The sequence below is a fragment of the Helicoverpa zea genome, chromosome 1, assembly GCF_022581195.2.
Source record: "Helicoverpa zea isolate HzStark_Cry1AcR chromosome 1, ilHelZeax1.1, whole genome shotgun sequence".
Taxonomy (NCBI): Eukaryota; Metazoa; Arthropoda; class Insecta; order Lepidoptera; family Noctuidae; genus Helicoverpa; species Helicoverpa zea.
The window spans coordinates 4828765-4852210 of record NC_061452.1 but is presented as its reverse complement, the minus strand read 5'-3'; the positions used below and the strand labels follow the sequence as shown (position 1 = coordinate 4852210).

At 35.1% G+C, this 23446-nt stretch overlaps 1 protein-coding gene across 1 annotated transcript in view; it reads left to right on the top strand.

Annotated features, from left to right (window-relative positions):
• The first annotated feature begins 903 nt into the window (after positions 1-903).
• Positions 904-23446, top strand: part of LOC124633105 (protein windpipe) — a 50120-nt gene continuing 27577 nt past the window's right edge. The window contains exon 1 of the mRNA XM_047168231.1: positions 904-1146. The gene's annotated coding sequence lies outside the window, so the exon portion shown is untranslated. The remainder of the gene's footprint in view (positions 1147-23446) is intronic.

Below are 23446 nucleotides of genomic sequence, written 5' to 3'. Positions count from 1 at the left end.
GAATTATATCTATCTTAACCACCTCTTAGATGATAAGAAAGTGATTCATACACTTAAGACTAAAATAGAAAATTTATATATGGACAAATAAATTACATATTTAAGTGCACAATGGTCACAATTAGTTGCAAAATACTGTATAGGTAATAAAAAGACGTTTTTTTTGTTGTAAAATTTCTCTTTCACACACACATACAAAATAACAATAATTTAATTTATCAAATATGACATCAATTAGGTTGTTCATGTTTACGTTGATTGACAATAAATGTTATCTTGTTGACGTTGTTTATTATAACTGCGCCGGCAACAAAAATGATAATACTGAACGCGTTTTTATACACGTTTGTACAACAACAGTCTCATTCCAAAAAGTTGATGCATCTGTGAACGAGAGAAAAAAAATGTGTTTAGTAAAAGGCGCGCGAATAGCCGAGGTGGTGCGATTGTCGTACGATCTTGAACCGAGCACGCAGCGTATTCCCACAATTACACACAGTGTTAGTTAATCCAGCGCCGGCGTATGTGCCAGAGTGCAAATATCAGCGGCTGATGAACACTATATTTTATGTTACCTCGGTTTAGTCGGACTCAATTATATTCACGCGATGTTTCGGTCAATGCTTTCACTGGTTTTTGCTTAGAAAATGTGTCAAAATTATGCGCATCATAATCATAAATTGCCCAACGAAGATAAGTTCTAAAAACCGCAAATTGTAATCTAAGTTTTGTAGAAAACACAGAATTAAAAATAAAGTGGTTTGTGTAGACATTGAAGGTCCCAACCAGTTTTTTAATGATTCCCAATAAAAGTTGGATCATATCGGTGCACAGTGTGACGATTATGCACAGCAAGCCCCTATTCTGTGTCTAGCGAACACAAGTTTCGGAGTCGGCGGCGGTCGGCAAGCGGCGACCCGCCAGTCCGCACCGACCCATCGAATCGACACCACGCACCGTTCCCACGGAGGCACACACTTTGCCGTGATAACTTTAAAAAAAAGCCGGCCGTGCTTGAAAAGTGACAGTGCGACAGTGAGCGAGATTGAGTGATCCGGGAAAAAATTGGCGAGGACTTGCAACGTGCATTCGATAACGAATCGAAGTAAACGATACGAATACTTTGTAATTTGCACGATATCCTTGGTAAGTATTTTTAAACATTTCTTTTTTTCGCATGTGTTAACAAAAACTTGTTGATCGAACTCATCGTGAATTAGAATACCTAGTTAAATAAATTTGCAAGCCGATTATTGTTTGACGACTACCTACGTATACCAATTAAAATTCTATTGTATAGGTGGTGCTCGGGTAATGTTTCTGTAAAGTTACTTAACTTAAATAAGTTTGTATTTAATTAATGTTAGATCTTACGTAAATACTAGTTTGTTTAATTTTGTGTGTCATTGGATGAACACAAAGTTCACACGTGTCCAAGGTTCCGACATTGTGTTTCCAACTTATATTTTTTCAATATTTGATTGCTGCGTGAAACTAAAAACGAGTTTTGTTATTGGGACGTTAGAGATAAATCAATTTAACGTGTGTACATCGGAAATTGCTTTGTGGGATAATTAAAATGTTTGAATAACTACCGATTAATAGTGATGTCCATAGCTACATTTTACAGCTAAATGATAATCTTATCGTGAATCGCAATCAGCAATAAATATTATACGTAGCCTGTACTTTCAACGTTTTACGATTATATTTCCGATTTCCCTACATTCAGTTCAAGTACCTCTTTGCAGTATCTTAAATTCAATAAACACGTAAAACTGATTGCAAATCATTACTTTTAATTATATATTATTATTTTTTTTGTAATGTACTTTTTTCAGTACTCGTATTTTTATTCTCACGGTCAAAGTCAAATGTAGAAAAAATATATTATTCGTTTTCTTGAATAATTTAGCGGACATTAATTCGAGGGTTAAGAACTAGAGTAGCGTAAGGCCAAAATGACAACTTCTCAGGAGAGCCCGAAAACAACTCAAATTTACCTACTGTTATTTTATAGCCCTTTTTGTGGGGTAAATCTATAGTAGTTAGATATCTGATTTTTACTAATAATAAAACTTTATTTATCGGCTACAGAATAATGTAACTTTTTGGTCAATCAAAATACGGTTTCATTTTAATAAAATTTATTTTTCAAAAACTGGTTGACATACGTCATTTTAGCTGTTCCATAAATTAGTGCCATAGTAGCGTATCCCACCCTTACGTTTTTTTGGCAGGAAGAAAAATTACGGAAGCTTACGAAACAAGGACAGTAACGGTACTTTACGTTTATTTGGCACGAAACAAACTAAGCTTACATAATCAAACTTTCTACGCTATTAACGTATGGCAAGATACGTTATTTAAGCGATTACATTGAAGGCATATTTTGGTGTCTTATTCGCTCTGTAAATCGAGTTACGATCGTTGTGCTCATAATTTTTTTGAGAAAATAATGTCAAGATTATTGTAAGCAGAAACACTTCATTTTGGCAATAAACAAATATCTTTTTTTTATATACGTTATTGTTGTACTAAGCAATCAACACACTACATCGTTCCAGTTTTTTGGCACATAAAAATATGGGGATTAAATAAACGAATGGTGAAAAAAATTTTTTTTTGTATTTTTGCCCTTACGCTACTCTAGTTCTTAACCCACGAATTGAATGTGGCTTTTAAATAAAAATAATGTACCTAAGTATGCAATGACTGACAAATAAAAGGTACTTGAATATTTTCTAATTTGGTCTATGTGCTATTGTGTAGTCAGTTTTACCAACGAAGTAGATACGAGATGACGAAAAATACCGACAAAGATTTTTTCATCTTACAGTTATCCGTTTTCCATTGAAGATGTGATTTTATGAAGGTTATTTTTTTGTTATATTTTTTGCCAAAGTCAATAGGATAATTGTGCCAAAGAAGCATGATCGCTGTTTTTATTGTCATAAAACAAAATTACTTGTTGAAAATATAAAAACAATAACTTCATTGTTTCAATATTTAATTACATACATTAACGATCTCAGAACACATCGTCACTATTTTCTCAACAAAAAATAATAATGCAAATTATGACTAGCGCTTATAATGTGTTGATCCACAGTGCAAGCAGCGCGAGCGCACCTCTGGTATCGCGGTAATAGTAGCATGATTATTGAACGCTTACGGTTAACCTCCCGACCACCGGCATGGAGTTACCCTACCGCTTCATTTCCTCAAACAACATGCATTAAGACATTCGCAACGGTCTTCACTTCTATTAGGACCCCCTGCTTATTACTATCATATTATAGGGGGATTGAAGTACTCTTAACAGCTGAGCCAGGTGCAAACGTAGAATGCCGTGTCTACTGCTATGCCCTGTGGGATTGACAAGGTTACCAGATTACTTCCTCAAGAACGAGTACTTACTGTTTACCATTTGTTTAAAAAGTGGCCGTTCTGTAGCAGTGATTCTTCATGTTTACATTAACGTCATCTTAAGACCGAAGGTACTGATGCGTTGCTCATAGAATGAATCACACGCATGGTTGATTTTTGAGGCTAGCTGGTGCAGTACCACACGTTTATCAACTCGGTACTTGACACAAACATGAGTTTAATGTAATTGATGAGTCCGAATTCTCAATCTTCTGACAGTTTCGTAATCATTACATGCGTTGACGGATGAATCACTGGTCAGTCCGAATTTGCGTAACACGAAATTTTAATCATAATATTTCGACGTGTATTGTGCGAATACGTATCTACCATTATAGGCTCAGGAAGCCAGACAATGGATGTCGACTTAATGTCTGTTTGGCTTGAAAATAAGATAGCGTTGTTTTGTACATCTGTGCAGTTTCACAAGAAACGCCTCCCTGATGTGTTCAGTTCAGCTGTTGTATTGTGGAATACAATAATTGTTGCACATGCTGTGTGAATGATTTATCTCGCCTGCATTAAATGCACAGAGGACGCAGTCCATCACAGCAATGTTATCATACAAGGTCTTTAGAGAGTATTTATGACGCAGGCGCACAGAGGGATCACATAGCATAGCATCGATATAATTTGCGGTTGGCGATCCAGTTGTTCTTCATATAAAACCAATCGTGTTTTTCCTAAACACAAAATTTAAATAACCCCCTGAAGATCTCAGTCACGCAGATTCTTTATTCTAATCTTTGTACAAACGATAAAAAATATTTACAAGCGTCAATTCGGAACGGAAAGTCAAATTACCGGTAATAAAAATTTGAATTGCCATGATTGCAGACTTGCTAGTGATTCTTGGCTATCATTATGTTTGCCGATACATTGTTTTTTGTCTGAATTTATAAAAAGAAATCTGCTCTCCGTTTACCTTCGTTAGCAGATATTTGAAGTGGAATTGAACACTGACTATGTAAGTTTGACTTCGGAAATATTGGAATAAGATAATTGATTTGATTAGCAAATAAAAAAATACTATTGAAAGAGCCTCAATTGATCGTAGGTCTGTACGAGATAAAATTTTATGGTCGTTAGATACACGGAAATTACGCATCTCAGAATTCAAATTCAATCGAAATTGAAGGATTCGAAGAGAAAACAAACATCAAAACTTAGCTAAACACACCATTAGACGTAGCAAATCTTCAACTAAAATGAATTTCCACTTAACCGTATCAGAGTAAGCAATTTCGAATTAGCCGTATATGGGAACGCACGAAGTTAATGTATCTGGCTGTCGTAGGTGAGTGCCATTGGTTTTCTCCGATCCCGCCATGATAATAGCCGGATGGCAAGCTGTACCTATAAGTCTTGACATGCCTCTCGTACGGTGAATATTCGATAGCGACGAAGCTAATGTGCTCAGATTAGGCTTCCAGACACGGGTCATTTGTGAGAGTCGCCGCTCCAAGATTAGACGGTGCCTCATCTTTATCAATTTCTTAATGTTCCTATTGATAGATTTCTACTACTTCATCCGAGTAATGTTGACTTTAATTGCATTCGTGTTCTGATTTATTCGTATCTTCAACTTTTTGTATTATTTTATTGTCAAGTGACTAGTCTCGTTTTAATTTTATGGATTGGACTTTATATTCAATTTTATAATGTCAACGTATTCGATCTCATACTAGTAGACAAAATTTGCACCGAAACAACGCTATTAACTTTTTTTGGGGCGGAAATGATAATTTCACGGCTAAACATATATTTTTAAAAAGCAACTTACGACTTGTTGCATAAGGTCTAATTCAGAACTCAAATAGTCATAAACGAAGGACATTTCAATATTTATTAGCTATTTACACTAACAGTTGTTGAATTCTTGTGAATTTACTGACGTTTCTAGACGATCGTGACCAATGATTTATTTAAAACCAATACCACGACTGTAGAACGTTGCTATCCATAGTTTGGTGAACGTTTAGCATGATTTACATAATGTTATATATTTCAACAATAAAAATGAATACTATAAAATGCATGCAGCACCAGTACCTCTTTAATCATCGATCATTTTTATCGCAGCAGTTAGACGAATACTAATGCGAAGCGTTTAATTTTGTCACTGTCAATTTATATTACTCGATGTAGAGCAGTCATTTCTTAGTTTAAACACCGTTATTATATTACAAATGTTAATTTATTGCTAGTGGGCGGTACGTTTGTGACAACTGAGTTTTATGTATCAATTTTAAACACCGGTTAGGGCTTTTACGTGGGCTATCTCATGATCTCGTAGAATGTCACGAGCTAAAAATTATTTTATCTGAACGTTGAATGCAGTGAAAGCACTACTTTCACCCCCAGCTCGATATAATTTGGTCCGCGAATTTGTATCAACAGTTGCTCATGCGCAGTGCAAAAAATGGTGTCATTAGGTCTTCATGCGATGAATAATGTCAGGTAATACTGATTGAAATCTTTTGCTACAGTCTATGTTCAATGTGGATCGAAATTCGTTTGGAACGTGTCCCACTTAGTATATCTAGTGTCCCACTGGTCAGAATACTCTTGTGTATAGGTACGTAGAGATATTAATACGTACCGGTATTGTTATCTTGCGTCCCCAGTGGACACAACGACTTGTTCTGTAAACCTATATCGATATATATATAAATGTACCACCAGCACTGAGCAATTATTATAGAACGCAATTTCTCTAAATATATCATTAGTTATTTTATATGCTTATTTATTTATTAGTGTTATGAATGCATGCTAATATTTTCACATGAGATGTTAGCATGATTAAAATGTTAGTCTGGTTTATAAAAGGTAGGTACCTAGATCGAGCTCATGTATATTGTTTTATGTCTATTAAGTTAACAAACACTAATCGTGTGAAAGTTATTATGAAATTCAAAGCCTTTGTTAGCTTTTCTAATTAATTTAAAGAATTATAACTTATTATGAGATAGATTTCTATTGTGTATGTGATAAATGTGATAATCTAGAATAGATTACTTTAGAATAAATCTCATCGGAGTGTGGATATTTGTTGTTGTTTTATGATTGTTTAGGTCTCAAAACTTATTTCGTTATTACCTAAATACTGTAAAAATACGAAAAAAAAAACGACTTGGTAAGTATTTGCGTTAATAAATTAGATTTAGACACTACGGAATCTACAAATTCAAGAGTGAAAATAAATATTGGATAACATTTACGAAACGTAATCGAAGCTGTTGATTGTAAAGTCAAGGTGAAACGTGTATCTTATTCCTAATCCAAAATTAGAATATAAATGTTTGGTTTATTTTATACTCTCACCTAGTAAAAACGTTGCTATAGTAAGTAGGTAGATAAATACTATACTTAGTTAGTGCTGTGTGTGTAGGTGCGTTGCAATGTATAATTTCGAAATCATAGTAATAGGCGTATCTAATCTGATTAGCGTAACGTAAGTAGGTCTATCATACAGCCATTGTTTTCACCGCTAGCTGGATTGTGATGTCATCGTGTATAAAATGTATAATATGGCATATAGTATGACATGCGTAGCTCGGTACTTAAATACCTACATACAATTTTTGCCTGCGAATATTATCAGCCTAATTATGGTTCAAATAATCCTTTCAGATTTTTACTTAATAGTAAAGAAACAAAGCATTTTGAATTTAGTCATTAGAAACTTTGAAAGTTAGTTTTACTTATTGTTCCTGAAACGTGTTCCATTTCAAATTAAATGCTCAGATCAAAGTTTAGGAAAACTGCCGCGTACTTATCATATGAATATTGATAGTTATGCAATTTTGTGTGTATTTCAAGTGACGGATATTCTTAAGGTCAATATCACAAGCCTTCATTTTCAGACCTTGGGACGAGACAACAAAAACGTCCCAAAATGACATCCTCGCTGTAATTTAAAATAATAGCTTTACGTCACTATCATAGACTTGACGCTAGCTAGTTACAAATTATCCAATTTCATCTAACAACAGATTAAATTCAATACATTGTTACCTACTTGGTACTTTTTAAAGTTTAAAATTGATATGTCAGCAACAATATGTCGTGAAAAACGATGACGGCTAAATTAGTGCGGTCCTGTACGGGTGACTGAATTTGTATGGGCTTACCTATTCACTAAGGTGCGCAAATGGGGCATCATATGAAAGGTGCGCCCAACCTTAATGGGTCATACTAACATACCAGAGATATTCCATTATGCCTCTATTGGGCGGCAGATTGTAATCGTTGCCAGACTATGGTCATGATAAGTTTTATTACCATTATTTTAAATAAAATGGACTGAGTGATGCGTTGGCGCATCTCACCAGCAAAACAAAGGAATAACTCCATTGTTTGTAAAGTTCTGTGTGACTGTGAGCTGTTTAGAACTGACGTTTATAAATATTAATAGGTTAGCTTTTGCTGCTTGTGTGTCACACACCTACTTTAAATTAAATTGGTTAATATTATACATTTAAGTTTCAAGCATTTTTTTGCAAGTAGGTAATTTTATCACCAAGATATCTAAATGTGATCAATTAGTAATAGCTAGAAATTTAACTGAAACGAATGGCTGCAAAAGAATAATACTAAGAATAACTACTTACTTATTTTTCTGTACTACTATCGTTTGGATAAAAAACCGTTATTCTGAGAACTATAGATACGCAATCAAGCCTTACCACTCGTCATCTTAAAACTGCTCTTATCTCCGTATCTACATGTGAATTAATATTTTTAAAAGACAAATTGCCTGCTGAGTCGATTCTAGAAACTTCCTTAGCAATAGAAAAAGTCTTATCTGACTACCAACAATATTGACTTTTTGTACCATGTGCACAATACTTTGGCAGTAGTTCATCTCCCGAGCCTTTTCCCAACTATGTTGCGGTCGGCTTCCAGTCTTACCTGATGCGTACCAGCGTTTTACAAGGAGCGACTGCCTATTTGACCTCCTCAACCCAATTACCCACTACCCCTTGGCAACAAAATTAGGCAGTTATGGCAGTTAAGACACAGTTCTATAGGCTACAAAATGTTCTAAAAACTATTTCAAAGTCCATTGCGTTACACAGACCACGTCATCAGCTAACGTCAGGTAGTAAAACCGCGAATTATGTGAAACAGAACATTATAACATCAAATTGTGTACTTACGTCATACTGTATAAGGTGTATCGTGCGTTCGCGCAAGTCTCTAGTGAGTATTGTGACGCTGATAACTCTAGCGACCTGGATGACGTATGTAGAACCTCATTTGGTTCTCTTCAACCAAATGAGACGAAAATGATTGAATTGAGACATAAAGAGAGTAAATACCATTAACATGAACATCTTTCATATTATAGTTATCTTTCAGTATATTTTCTTCAGTTACGCTACACCCACAGTTAAGTAAAAAATACTCATATCCCTCGCTTTATCTTCAAGCATAATCGCAAATCACGTTTCGCGATAAACGGAGCCACTGTGCACCTTTGACTACTTGTAATTGATTCCATTAATGTCTAATTATGTTCTTGAGAACGACAAACTAATTAATAATAAGATAAATACACGAACAGATATCGTTGTTGACAGTTTGTTGATAAAGCCTTATCTTCACTGTGTAAACGTTTGAAGTGTAAATTGCTGAGTCCCACACCTTAAGGTTTTGCGCTCTGTACCTACAAGGAATTTTACTAACTCATGCTATCCTTATGTTCTATATGCTGAAAATGCTGCAGATTTTTTGGCATTGAAAACTAGAGTTTAATCAAATAATAAATATCAAACAATTTGACACAATCTACAATCTTATTATCTGCAGAGATGCACCATAAATACATTCACAAATAGCAAATTCTAAAATAGAAATGAAATCCCTACGCCAACATTATGCAACTGAAAACGATTTGAATGCGCCAAAATGTAATCTGTAATTTGTACAACGCTGTGACATCACTTATCTCATGATAACGATACTCTTGGGGAACAAATATTGATTTTGTATCACCAAATCATACCCACGAGTACACATAGCGTACGATTCAATCAAAACATGGTCAGAGATATCTAGAATTTCATAAACTTTCCCAGGGTGGCCAACAAAGAGCTCTTTGATAGTTTAATGAAGACAGTCAAGTGTTCACAAAAAATCTCGAACAAAGGACACTTCAGCAGCCAGACGCTTCTGGCTGCCACTTTCGAAACTAATAACTCAAACGATAACTATAACCAAGTCTCAACTTTATCATTCATCAATTTTATAGTCAATAAGTGCTAATGATGATTATGATCGACCCCATTTCTTATATTTTATTCGACTTTAAATTGTAGCTAAAAATCCGCGATTTATTTACTCTGTCATCGGTTGATTTATAGCCTAAAAGCGGCATTTAAAAAAAGCTTCTATAGTAATAACTGTAAGGTCTAGATTTACTTTTACATTTTCTAGCGGCATGCTTGTTTGTGATAGGAAAATAGTAGTAATTAAAGTTAATATGTAAGTATTAGATCCGTCAAGTGTGACTCTTGATAGTATTAGCTCAAAGTCGACACTGCACGTGACTCGGTCTTGTTTTTGCATTTAACTTGAGATTACATGCGCTAATTTTACTATAGATTGTAATTTTCATATAATAAAATAAAGCCAATAAATTCAACTTATACTTATGTTAGTATAAATTGTATGTGATCTGATATAGACTACAATCAGATAGAATTCAGCTGTGCTAGTTCTTCATTTGATTTAAATTGTCGTCCTAATTGAAGTCTAATAAAATAAAACCTTTGAAGTGTCGATGTGAAATGGATCGATTGTGAATCTCAGTATAATTTTAAGTTTTATAGTTTCATATGAATTTGTTGTAAGAATAGTTTATACTCCATTAGTAGAAGGGTTACAGGTCAAATTGAGCACATGTGGATTGTGTTACGTTGAATACGAAATGTAATTATGTTGATTAACCCGTGATTAGATAGGTCGCGTGATTTGCCAAACCCTTTTGTAATAATAAAATGGTAGATTTATTTTGTATTTATAACACTAAAACTAAGACAGATTTGTGAAGGTTAACTTCATATATTTTATGAGAAAAAAGATCGGTCGAATATACTCACATTTGTGTCTCAATTTAGCAATGTACGCGAAATGATTGCACGAACACAGCTGCCAGGCGGTATCGTAAGTGGTCGCCGGACCCCCTAATGTTGGCTCTAGCACGCACACAGCTATTTTAGCCTATTACGACCACTATTATCGTTCCTGGGGACCTGTTTCCTAGCCGCTATATATCCCAGTCGTGGCCGTGTAGGGAAGAAACTCCTTCCGTGTCGTTTAAGGCGGCGCACAGACGTGACGAGTTTTAGTTGCCGACCAAAACCAGCGAAGATTCTTGTTTATCTCGTTATATGGTGCGATGTTTATCTATGTTTTTTTAAGCCTTAGACAAATGGCAGGTTACGCGAATACTGACATATTACGTCAGACTTTGTTTAAGATACAAGATAAAATGGCTTTTAATTTGCTCTCATTTTATGGTTATTGCACAAAGGGGACACGTGTCATGTTCAATAATGTAATTGAATAACTTAACCGGTTCTTTGCACATGCAAATTTTAATGCTGAAGCAATAAAACAGCTGTGCAAACAATATTGAACGAATTGTAGGTACATATGTAGGCACTTCCTTTCGAATTCACATGATACCATATCGCGTACGCACAATTATAATAAAAATGCGGGCATGAAAAATGATAACGCATTTTGAAGGTTATCAACGACCGCAACTTATCTCTGACAGCGTTTGTGGCAAGCTTAAGATTTCAGAGTGTGTAGTGAGTTCGAAACTAGTCTTGGTCTTGATATACCACTAGTAATATTACTGTTTTTATGAGCTATTTGTATTTAATAGCACGTGAACAATGTAAGATGCACAGTAATTGATCGTCTCGTTAGACAAATATTGTCATTCGAAAACGATGAATCTGCTGTGCTTGTGATAGGATTAATCAGGCAGACATACCAATGTATTGACTCTTGTTTATGTCAATAAACGTCGGAGGAAAGTGCTGCACTTTTCTTTTTTATTGTTGACAAGAAACGTATGATGCGATTTAGTTACCACACGTCATAAGACATTCTTATTGCAACTGAGTGATAGTGTGACTGATTATAAAACGATTCTTACGTTGACTTATAGTTAAAGTAATCTATCCACATCTTTTATAAATTGGGTTAAATATTTAAAATTTACTCAGCTTGTATGCTAAAATGACATACGTGGGGACATTCTTTTAAATAACTTTGCATGAAATGTGTAAAAATGCAAAACTTAAGTGTTTTTTTAACCGTTACACTCGTCAGAAATGTTACTGTTGTAATTTATTCGCGAAGATAACAGAAGAATGCGCTTTAAGTTGACAAACACGCTTAGAACGTTGATTTTCTCAATATGGCTGGCTACGTTAATACGGGTAGGCGGGTCGAGTACACTGTCAAGCAAAATACAGTGCAATATTTTCTTGTTTAACTGTAATACCGAAGATGTAATTAGGATGTATGCGCTCGTAAAACATGGGATGTATTCTGCAATTTTACTCTGCTGAAGATCAAGATTGTGGAAGAAATATTACGATTGATTGCTGATTTTTAGATGTTTTAAAACTGTTCATAATAAATGGTTGTAGTTAAGCTAAGTTATTGGCATTTATCGATTACCCAATTGGGACTCAATTACTGGTGGTCAAAATGCGGGTATAATCGGTTATCGTTTCGAAATTGTTAGTTAACTATATCGTTGAGTGTCACCGCTGCATCCCTTTTACGACAATATTCCGGGAAGGGTTGTAAAGGGTGTCCCACATTATTTTTATTGCCATGTTTTTATTTATTTATTTGTGTCGCCTAATGTTCGGTCGTAAAATAAAATTGGATGTTTATGCTCTCTGTTTTGGGAGGTTGATTCATGTTTTTTGTGGTGAAGAAGATTGCTCTTAAAGGATGGGGTGGTATGTTGCATTTTTTATGTTTCAATTTCGAGTACTTTATATGTAGAGGGGTCGTATTGTTAGTAGTATTCAAATAAGTGCATACATTATTTACAGCAATGCATATTCTGATGATTTTTTTCACTCTGTTATGAAAGAAAATACATATTATCTTCGTCAATAGAAATAAGAATGAATGTTTTCTCCCACCCCTCAGCAAGTGGTTTATTTCATTCACTCGCACGGTTCCAAAATTAGCGTAGACTTGCACTGCCTATAATTATAGTTTATTGTCAAGGATATATTTACAGCTGCGCGTGCGCTCATATTTACGCGTACGATCACCTTCTTGTAAACATATTCGTGGTTTATAGAAACAATCAGTTTTCCCGGTAAAACACGTGTCCAGGGCTGCCTAAATGAAAACTTAGAAGCCCTTTATACAATGTATGTATTTCTATAGAATCAGACTTTTCTAATTGTATGAAATTCCAATATTAATCTATAAAGGACTGGAAATGGTTAACTGTTTAATAAAAAAGAACGAACACTGATTCATTAAATACAGAAAATATATCTAACATGCATTTTAAATAAAGTTGACAGCCCTACCTTTGATACAAGTACCTATTGGTTAATCATGTTAACCTTGCTTACATTCTGTTAAATAACATTTCAGCACATGTATAAACAATACGCACAAACTTGGCGTTGAAAGAAGGAATTGCCCTATAGGTGCCCATACCCATATTTTACACAAATATATAGCGGACATGGAGAACAAAATACGGAGCGGAGATGTCATAATGTCAAATCTCCTAAGAAAATACCGCGCCAAAATGCTGGAGTTCGGGGAACAAGGAACGTTACTGGATATGGCCATTTTTTTAACTGTAACACTAATCAATCAAGATTAATCTTTGACAGATGTGTTAAGGAACCTGAAAGCCTCGTTAGTTTACTAGTAATCTGATCGTTTTCATTACGCTCAACTTACACAGTTGACCTAGAAGAAGGCGCCTGACCTACCTGCCTTATGGTAACTCCACTCTTCCTGCCTCCGTGATAGCGAACTTCGGTCTATAAGTATTAGTTTGTTTATTTTCTTTACGTCATACAGTAGTTCTTGATCTTGCTACCCGTTGAAGGCGATCGTGTTCGATCATTGCCATTCATCTTGTGCGTAAACTACTTAAAAATCATTAAGCGATTACTTAGTGTCATTATGTAGCGTTCGAGCGTCCTAATTAACGTTGTTCATGCATGTAATGACAGTTTTTACTAACAATTATTGTGTTTGAGAAATTAGGTTTGAAACGAACGAGAAATTGCTTTTAGTAGCTGTCATTTGATTGGACAAATGTTCATAAGATTCTAGCAGGTTAACAGTTTATTTTTTATTGCTGTTTATTATAGGAAAGCTGTCAATTCTAATAAATCACCATAGTTCATTCTGGTTTGACTTACGGAAGCTTACTACATTTCAAGGGCTGTTTACTAAGCTTTATTTTGACAAAAACATAATATGTTCTAGGTACCTGCATATATTACGTTAATATAACCTTTATTTCCCATGTAATAGAGTATAATATCCAAGCTGTGTTCGTATTTCGTCCAAATGTTTACGATAGACTTGGTGACAGCTCGTTGAATGTCCTGTCACCGACTGTTAAAATGACCGTGATTAATTAGGTCCCGAATTAGCACGAGTTCACATCTCTGCGTCTATATGTAGTTTATATGTAGTACGATCTACTTATATACCTTAACGTAATAAGTCAACGGTACGTGTTGATAAATATGTGGGCGTTGTAGTCATTATAATATAAACATTTCAAGTTCTTTGTGCTTTAATCGGTGATGCACCTTTTACTTTGTCGGTTAAAAACAACTGAAGGCAGATTTTCTTGCGTATGAAAAAAAATGTTTTGCTGTATTCCTCAGAATTTTTGACTTTTTATATATTTTAAATGTCTAATCTTGGCGTAAGTATTAGAAATCAATACTATAAATCCTCAACTTATCTTATTAATCAATATCTGTTTAAATATCATCTAAAGATATCCATACGTGTAGATAGGATCAAAAATAATCTACTTTTTGATACAAAATGTTTATTTATTATAAGTAATAGGGTAGCCGTTTCGATGTTACGCTGTCCTGTAAATAATATAAAGTGTTTTAGCTCAGGACAGTTAAATATGTTCGTAGGGCGAAGTTATCTTGTAGGGGACATAACGCCTACGGAGTACGTGGGTGAGCAGTGCTGATTGCCAGCTTAAAGTACACGACGAGCAAAACCATATGAATGTTAACTAGCTCTTTGGTTCTTGAACTGCAGTCTGAAAAGCATGATTTGACATTTTGTTGAGTTTTAAAGTAATCTTGGCTGCAAAAGGGCAAATAAATGGAGGGGAATATTAGGGTCTGTTTTGCTAAATTATTGAGCTGTCAGATACCTACCTATCATCCAAGGAGTAGTCCTTCTCGGAATACTTTACTTACATGATTGGTCACTGCACTTTATACGACATATTTGCAAGCCCTAGAACTTGGGTACCTACGACAATACAATACAGGTCTCAACACCCACGCCAACCGCTCTCCAATCATACCGATTCTCGATTCTCGATACTGGAAAGCGAGAATCGAGAATCGAATTAGAAACTGCAATAAACATAGAATCGATTAAAGTGTGGTCATTCGATTAGATATCGAGACGTTTAGTGTTTGCCTCGACATTTACTTACGGTACACGAGAGGTCCTAAATATGCGACCTTTATTGGCGCAATGAAAGATACATTGCGTTGATATTTCCTGTAAATGCATGCAGAAAGTTCAATTTAGGGCATAACGGTGTTTTAATGCGCAGTTTTGAGTAGTTACACGTGTCGTCGTTTATACATGTCGTAGTTGTCAATCGTTTGTTATCGTGCCCATACGGTCGAAAAACCCGGATACACTCGAAAAATCCGAGCAGAAAATCTGAAAATGTTAAAACGCTTGAATAGTTTAGGTATAAGCTTTTTAGCTTAGATCTGAGTATGTACACATGAATAAACTGGTTGAACCGTAGAATTATTTACTTAGTACATAGCAATTGAGAAAAAACATTTCATCATTTTTATCTTGTACTGAAAATCCTTCAGTAAATCTTGCAGTTTCATAAAAACCTAGTTCCTTCTTTCAATTAAAAAATCGATTACACCGCTTCAGCAGTCTTCACAAAAACACACAAAGTACTTACGAACTCGGTTGATTTGAGTGCAACGATACGCATGAACTAGTATTACAACAACGCTTACATAAACGATGTAATTTCAATGGCCGCCTGAAATACAGTCCGTATAACTGCCTACTTTTTAAATGTAATTTTGATACATTTTTTTATAATGATGTCACAATTGTAGTATTACGAAACTGCCTGTCAGCTATATTTACTTTCTTCAGTAGCAAACATAAAATTTTATGAGTATTTTGTTTGGAACAAAAAACGTAAAAGTTTGTGCTACTTCCTTAGATTTTATAGCCCTAATTCACACCGCACTTTGAATACTCTATTGACGGGTTCAAAATGGTGTAATAGTCTGATTTTGGTTCATGTACACGAATTCTTTTTTAACAAAGAAATACCTAGAACAATCGTTGATTCAATACAAAGATTGAATAGTGTAACTCGGATATCCGTGCAAAGACAAAATTTTAAGTTTGATATTAAATTGTGATGTATTGAAGCGCCTAACAACAACTTGTGTGGCAAAAAATATTCTAACGTACATAATTACAAAGTTACGATTTCATAATAACGATTTTGTACGCCATAATTACTCAAATTACCTCTGAGCTTATTACTAAGTGGCAATTATGCGAATTCATTCGTTTTAATGTCTACAAATTAAGTATCATATAACTGTCATTTCTGTTTAGTAAGACGTATCAAATTAATGTGTTATATGTGTTTGGATTAAATTGTTTAATTGAATCGTCAATCTAAGTCAGTATGAAACGTGGTATGATGGTATTTTCATCCATAAAAACATAAGCTTATTATTTCGCCAACTCCCACTTGGCAGTGATTTATGAACCGTTTTGGGTCAAAATCCACCGACCACAGAAATTCGTGCGCATTCCCAAAGATCAACTATGTCAGCGGAAAAAATAAAAGGCGTTCTCCTTTCAAACTAATTAGGCAATGGAAAAGGGCCGCGCGACAGAGACTGATCCGCGCCATTACCCCGGCTTGATGCCTCTCATTTGCCTCCACCAGCTGTGGCTACCGACCATATAACACTGTTATTAACTTCCCCATTCACTACATCACTTAAACCTGCTCAAGGGAGAAACATTTCCTCGTTGAGGTTAGCGATGTCAGATAGCTAAACGAAGCGAAAAGTGGGACAAACCGCGTCCAAATTTGTCGGCGCATTGTAAACAAAGCATCTTTGGGCTCGCCAGTCTCTCAAGAAAATACGGAAGATAAACGTATTATTAGAAACGTTTTATATTGTTACGTAATATTAAAGTTCTTAGATGTGAATTTAGTTCCAGACTTCGCAGTTCAAAGACCTAAACCAAACTTTAGCTAAACGTGTTCCATTCGACGCGGAAACGTGTCCTAGACAGACCACACTATGTTTACTCGAAACAGGATTGATTTTATGCGGGAACTCGATTTGTCGTGGATCGCATCACTTCGCTACAGGAAAATATTGCAACTATCATTTATATTTCACTATAAAAAGTGACTTGGAGCATAAATTTACTGTTGATTGTGTAAATTGCAGTTTATCTTTACTGGCGTCAATTGGCATTGACGGAAATTATGTTAGTAGGACGAGTCCTGTCATAATAATGTACTTCAATTAAGGTAAAGTTCTAGTGATTCATTTGGCGGTTGTAGCAAGGTGTTGGAAAACATGTTTGTATTTCCGTCGATTATTAACACATCAAAATAATTTAAATGACATCTGATTAGATTGAGGCGATCGCAACCGGTATTGTTTTGCATTGCAGTGCATCGGCGACTCGACGCGTGATTGCCATAATTGTACGGTGGTAGGCAGTCAATTGTTCCAATATAAATGGCTTCATCTAATTGTTATGTGCAGGCAGAGTCGTAGTCGCAGTATCGGTGATTAATGTATTGATTTATTTAAACTATTCAAATGTCCGGCTTCCTTCATCCAGTTGATGCGTGGAAAACGTGTTGTAAGTTGAAATTTAAATGAATAATAAAATCAATAAAATTAATTCAAACTTAAAATAAACTTAGCCGTATGATAATTATAATATTGATGACTCATATGACTTCTGAATTATTTTTGATTGTTAATAAGAATAAAGTAAGTAGGTTCAGTAAAATGTTCAAGTTCTAAATTCTGTCACCAAAACCTTTGGTACGTTTGTCACTCATTAAAATCTATCCCGCCTTCACATGCAGGCGATAATATCAACGACAAGTAAGGATGAATTAACACATGACAAAAATGAAAGTGCACGTTGAGAACAATATCTCCCATACAATGGACTATCGCACTTTGATCGAGAAGATAGAAATTATTTACTATGCACCCGTAGAGTTTCAAATTACCAAGGCAGTAAACACAAAGTTGCAATGCAATTGAAATATTTACTCATTCGATACCTCAGATGTTATCTTGACTTACTGTTGGAAACTACTAGAAGCCTGTTTGCCTGATTCAATAATATTCAATATTACAAAGAGGATGGTCTTCAAATTGGCATTAAATAAAGATCTAAATGCTGATGAAATCATTGAAAATAATGAAGATGCTCATTAAATAAGAATAAGAACCATTAGCGACGTGGAAACTGCTAAAAAGCTTAATTCATAAAGATTAAGAAACAAAACAACAGAAGAAACATAAAAAAGTGACGCCAAACACAACACGTAAAAATTTGAACATGACCCAAATGAAAAAGTGTGTGTTTTCGACGCGATTAATATTAAAGAGGTACACATGAATTCACTTGACCTGTCTGGTCCTTAACGTATTCAAGGTCTGGCACAATGTACATCGCTTAAACCGTGTGGGTATAGGGGACTAGCTTACTGTGAATTTTGTATGTCCGCTGACCTCTAGTCAAGGACAACTGCTCACAATTCAGTTGGACAGATGTTATCTGCCTAGTAAACCTGTTTGGTGGGTCTGAAACTGCTGAATATTTTAAAAGTGGTATTCCTATAAAATATGATGTTGTACGATTTGATCTTTATCTAATTTTAGATGAACTCTGTAGTTAATCCAATCAGGATGACAATCAAGAATAATTACAATGTGTAAAGCATCTGGATAATAGCCATTAGAAGAGTTCATCGTAATTCTAAAAATGGCATGATAACGTGCTGTGATTCTTGCAAGAACAAAATCTCAGAAACTGCTCAGACGATGGTTTCTAGATAAAAACCATGAAAAGGCTATATAGTTTTATGTGCCACGTAATACAGTCACGTATGCAAGCTGAAAGGTCGTCCATATTTGTGCAAACAGTTGGCTCGGAGATAGCAACGTTTGTACTCGTAAGTAACCAAGATAATATCGGTAGGAGCGGGCACAGCTAGAGAAATTCTTAAATTCCTACCTGCGCTCGCGCCGGACTTGCCGACGGCGACGCCCGATTCCGACTCGACAAAAAACCGTTTCCTTTACATTCTGTTTACAAGACCTCCGACACTGAGGTCCCTTTTGTGACCGGCTCCATCCCCATCGATGTGCCTTACCTACGACCCTTTTTTGTCCGCATGCTTCTCCACAATTATTCAAGTTTGCGAGATAACTACCTATTTGAATGTTTTCTATAAAACATCGAATACATGCAATTCAAAATTCAGTTTATTATTCGTTTCTTCGATTCTCAGAATCTTCATTAAATAACGCAACAATCAGTACTTAGGAACTGTTGAGATGGAAGTAAACAGTTTAACTACAATAACAGTTACCTCGCTAATGGGGAGTATAACAAAACGATACTGCTCATGTGACAAATAATTAAAACAGGATATTATGTTATAGAAATGTATTCCAGTGTCAATGACGTGTCCTACGTTATATAATGGAAAGTGATCCATGACAGCCTCATTTGCATGGATGATGTCATGATCTATACCAACCGTGTGTGTATCACCTGACAACTATATTATGCTAAGAAGTATGTTATCAAACTTATTACGAAAAATATGATGAACTTTACCAAATTGAGAAGCGTGGGTCTTTGGCAAATTCATTAAACGTAAATTGTAGGCGACAATCATTGGAAACAAAAGTTGTGATTCAGCAAACACACCTACGACGACGCCCCTCATTTTTAACGCAATCATTTCTGGTAAAATGACCTAAGCTGCCAAGATTTTTTTATTTGTTTGCAGAGATCATGTCATTGGTTTTTTTAGATTCACTTTTTTATTTAAACAGGAAATAAGCATCCTTTTGCACCTCGCGTGTTTACGATTTGGACTAAACGTTCGATAGTGTCCCGATGTGACTGGCAAAATGTTTGCATGCCACATTTTGGAATATCTTTTTTTTATAAACTCTACTAACCCAGAATTTATCTCATGATTAGTCATGTTAAGAATTTCCTATAATCTAATACATATTGTGAACACTCTCCTATACTGTGGTCGCAATGATGAAACAAATTGCAATCTGCATGTCTGCCTGGGTTAGAACCCGACCTATGACTTCTAGTCGGGGTTGCGATTTAATATATTATTTATCTACCTTACCTACATGTTTTGCACTCATTTTCCAGTAAATGATGAGTAAAATCGCGATAGCAACTACTGCAGTGATATCGGAGACCATTCTCACGTGTAAGGTGACGTGCTGATTATTTCCTGATAAAATAGGTAAAAATTGATCAAATTCTGCTGAACTCTTCCTTTCTTGGCGCCACCAATTGATAAGAGTTCTTATTCAATCATTTTAACCATCAAAACAATTATTTGTACTTTGCTTTTTATTTCACACTTATTTGAACAGAATCTAACAACATTGTGGACGGACGAGTCACCCTACTGACATTGTATGGACAAACATCTTTATCAGTTATCCATTAGTTGCCAGCTCATATTATTATTTATACTGATATTGTCTATTTAAAACAGAGTGCATTTCTTTGGCATTATAAAATAAATATTCTATGCAAATTGTTTATCTCTTGCATCTTAATAACCTGAATCATGATAAAGATCTCAACTATCTTAAGATATTAAATTCCTCTCAGAGAGGAGTTTAAGTGTATCCATATTTTATTGGAAAAGTTGACAATATACCAGATTAAGGTGGAATGCTGCCTCTATTAATAGCTATTAGGGGAGAACAAGTCGTAAAGGTTAAAAGCAAATACGTAAACTATTTAGTTTCGGTCCTTAAAATATATCTCGAACCAAACTGAGAGCGTCAGCAACCGTGACAGTTTTGTTATCCTCAGAAAATAAACTAACGAAGTTATTCTTTTTGCTTCGACCTTATAAATGGACCGTTTCAGAAGATGGTTCGAGTCATCGACAGATGATGTTACTTAGCTGAGATTCCCACGAAGGCCTGCAGCTAGTTGTGAGCCGACTAATGAGGAGCCGATGGGATTACACGTACACTAGTGCAATTTACGCACTAATGCCTGGCTACAGACAACCGCAAATGTGTCTAATTTTGCACAACTCACGTCCCCCTGAGAATTCTGAAGACCTAATAACGAGCTAGTCTTGTTTTGCCCACAGTTTTTATGTATTGATATTATGTTCCGTACTGAGCTTGTTCAACGAAGTAGTAGTATTTAATTGCGTAAAAGGCAATAAAAGTAAATCTTGTTTATTCATTCCTAATTATAAGGCTAATGAATAGTAATCTTTCTTGCAATCACACCGATTGCAATGAGCCATACTATCGGTTATTGTTTTGTAGTGAAGCATGAAGGAGAGCAAAAGAAAATCTTCCTGTTGCAGAGTGGCAATTATTACTTTATCAATATTAATGTGTAGGTTAATTCTATAAAGATTATATCAAACCACATCATTATTAGTCACAAGTGTATGTACATTGTCTGCATTTGAAATAGTATCATCTATTATTTGTTTGCAATTTGCATAATATTTGGATTTGTACAATGCATTAATATTTGCATTTGTACGTGATATGCTGTCAAACTCGTTCCTTATTCAAATATTGACACAACCAAATCAATCGTTGTATTCTTAATTGTTCGAAACAATATATCCTGTACCATTGACGATATCATCGCCATTCTTAACCAAATGCTCAGACGAAACTATGTAGACATTAATCCTTAGTGTTACAATCATTAGCTTCTGACTGACATTTGTATGAATGATCTGTTTTGCGAATACCACCCACGCGCTTATTATTTGCAAAGTTGCCTACTTTCACCTCGGGGACATTTCTGTCATTGACCAACACTGTCTCTGATTGTTCTTGCCTTTCGACTGTGACATGTAAAATGTTCTGAGAACTATGCGCGTTACTAATTCATTTGCTGTTTGAAACTCTCCAGATTAACCGGTTTTGGTACTTCTCGTAGTTATTATTAGCATTTTAATTTTTTATTGTAACTTTTGTTACGTAAAACGCATTTTTTTTTCAAGTTTGAGGAAGGGACACTAGTTAGTCTCATTTTGTTTGCATAACTTGTTACCCTTGAAGTCTGTTATATCAAAGATACTTTTTTTTCAAAACAAACTGGTATGGGAGCGTATTTCAACTAGTATTTCTTCTTATTTCGTTCAGCTTGTTACACGGCGTCTAGTTTGCCAATTTGGTACAGACTTGCATTATAACGGTAATGTAAAACGGGAAATAACAGTGGTCACGAAACGGATGATGTCGTTTTTGTAATTGTCTTTTTGGTCTTATCATGATGTTTCAAGGCTGTACACGATACGCTTACAGAAATCTGATACGTTTGCCTTTGAATAGATAAATTCCAATAGATATCTAGGCAATGAGGACACATGTGTTATATAATGTAAGTAAACAGTATTAATATGTGTGTGCTTTGAAACGTAGATTTCGTCTTAACGATGTCCGAATTTGGCAATAAGAGGCCAGTGCAGCTCAAAGCCTCTTTTGGTTTATGTCCCGTACGGTATTTGCAGCGGTTCGTATTCACCGTTATTTTAACTACCAACAAAGTCAGCTGTTATTATAATTCATAGATAGATGGTAATTTCCTTTCGTACATGCCTTGTAAGTGTATTAACTTATTATTCTATGAAGAAAAGTAATTTACATCATCCAATTAAGTTTATAATTTATGGATTTTTTTATCATGGATTACCGGGCTTATGTTCTGATTAAATGTGTTTTGAACGAAAAGCAATTTTATAGCTATGAATAACATCGAGGTTTGGTTAGAGACGGGTGAAGTCAGCGCTCCTAATAGATAGCTACTTGAGGATAAAATACTCAGCTAAGTTGACACGGTAAGGTCATTGTAATAGACGTAGATTATGATAATGAAACAAAAACATAGGTTCGCAAAAAATACTGCCTATCGTAACGCAAGACGTAGGTATTATAGTTACAGTAGCCTGAAGCACCTAATTACAATTCGGTATTTACAATCATGGATCTAATTTCAAGCATTTTTCTTTTTTCTGATTGCAATAGTGTCTACTATGTCATAAATATAATACATAAACCTATATTTTAAAAAATATGGATAAAAAGGTACGACTAATATTTATCTGTATCACGTCGAGTCAAATCTGTAACCTTGTCACATTAAGTACGACGGCATTATGACGTGGACTTTACCTTATTTACGTCACCGTGTTATGCAAACTGGTTCTCCTAACTTGTGGAGACGTTAGTGGGTTTTTTGGAATTATTGCTATCTTTGTATCTGATAATTTACTAATGTCTGAACCTGGTATTTTGAATCCCAGTGACTCACTTGCTTTACGTCATAGAATGACTATTGACCACAAGACTTTACTTTTGGAAATCAAATATATGATGTTGTAAATCCGGTCCGAAGCCGGAAAGAGACTTAATAA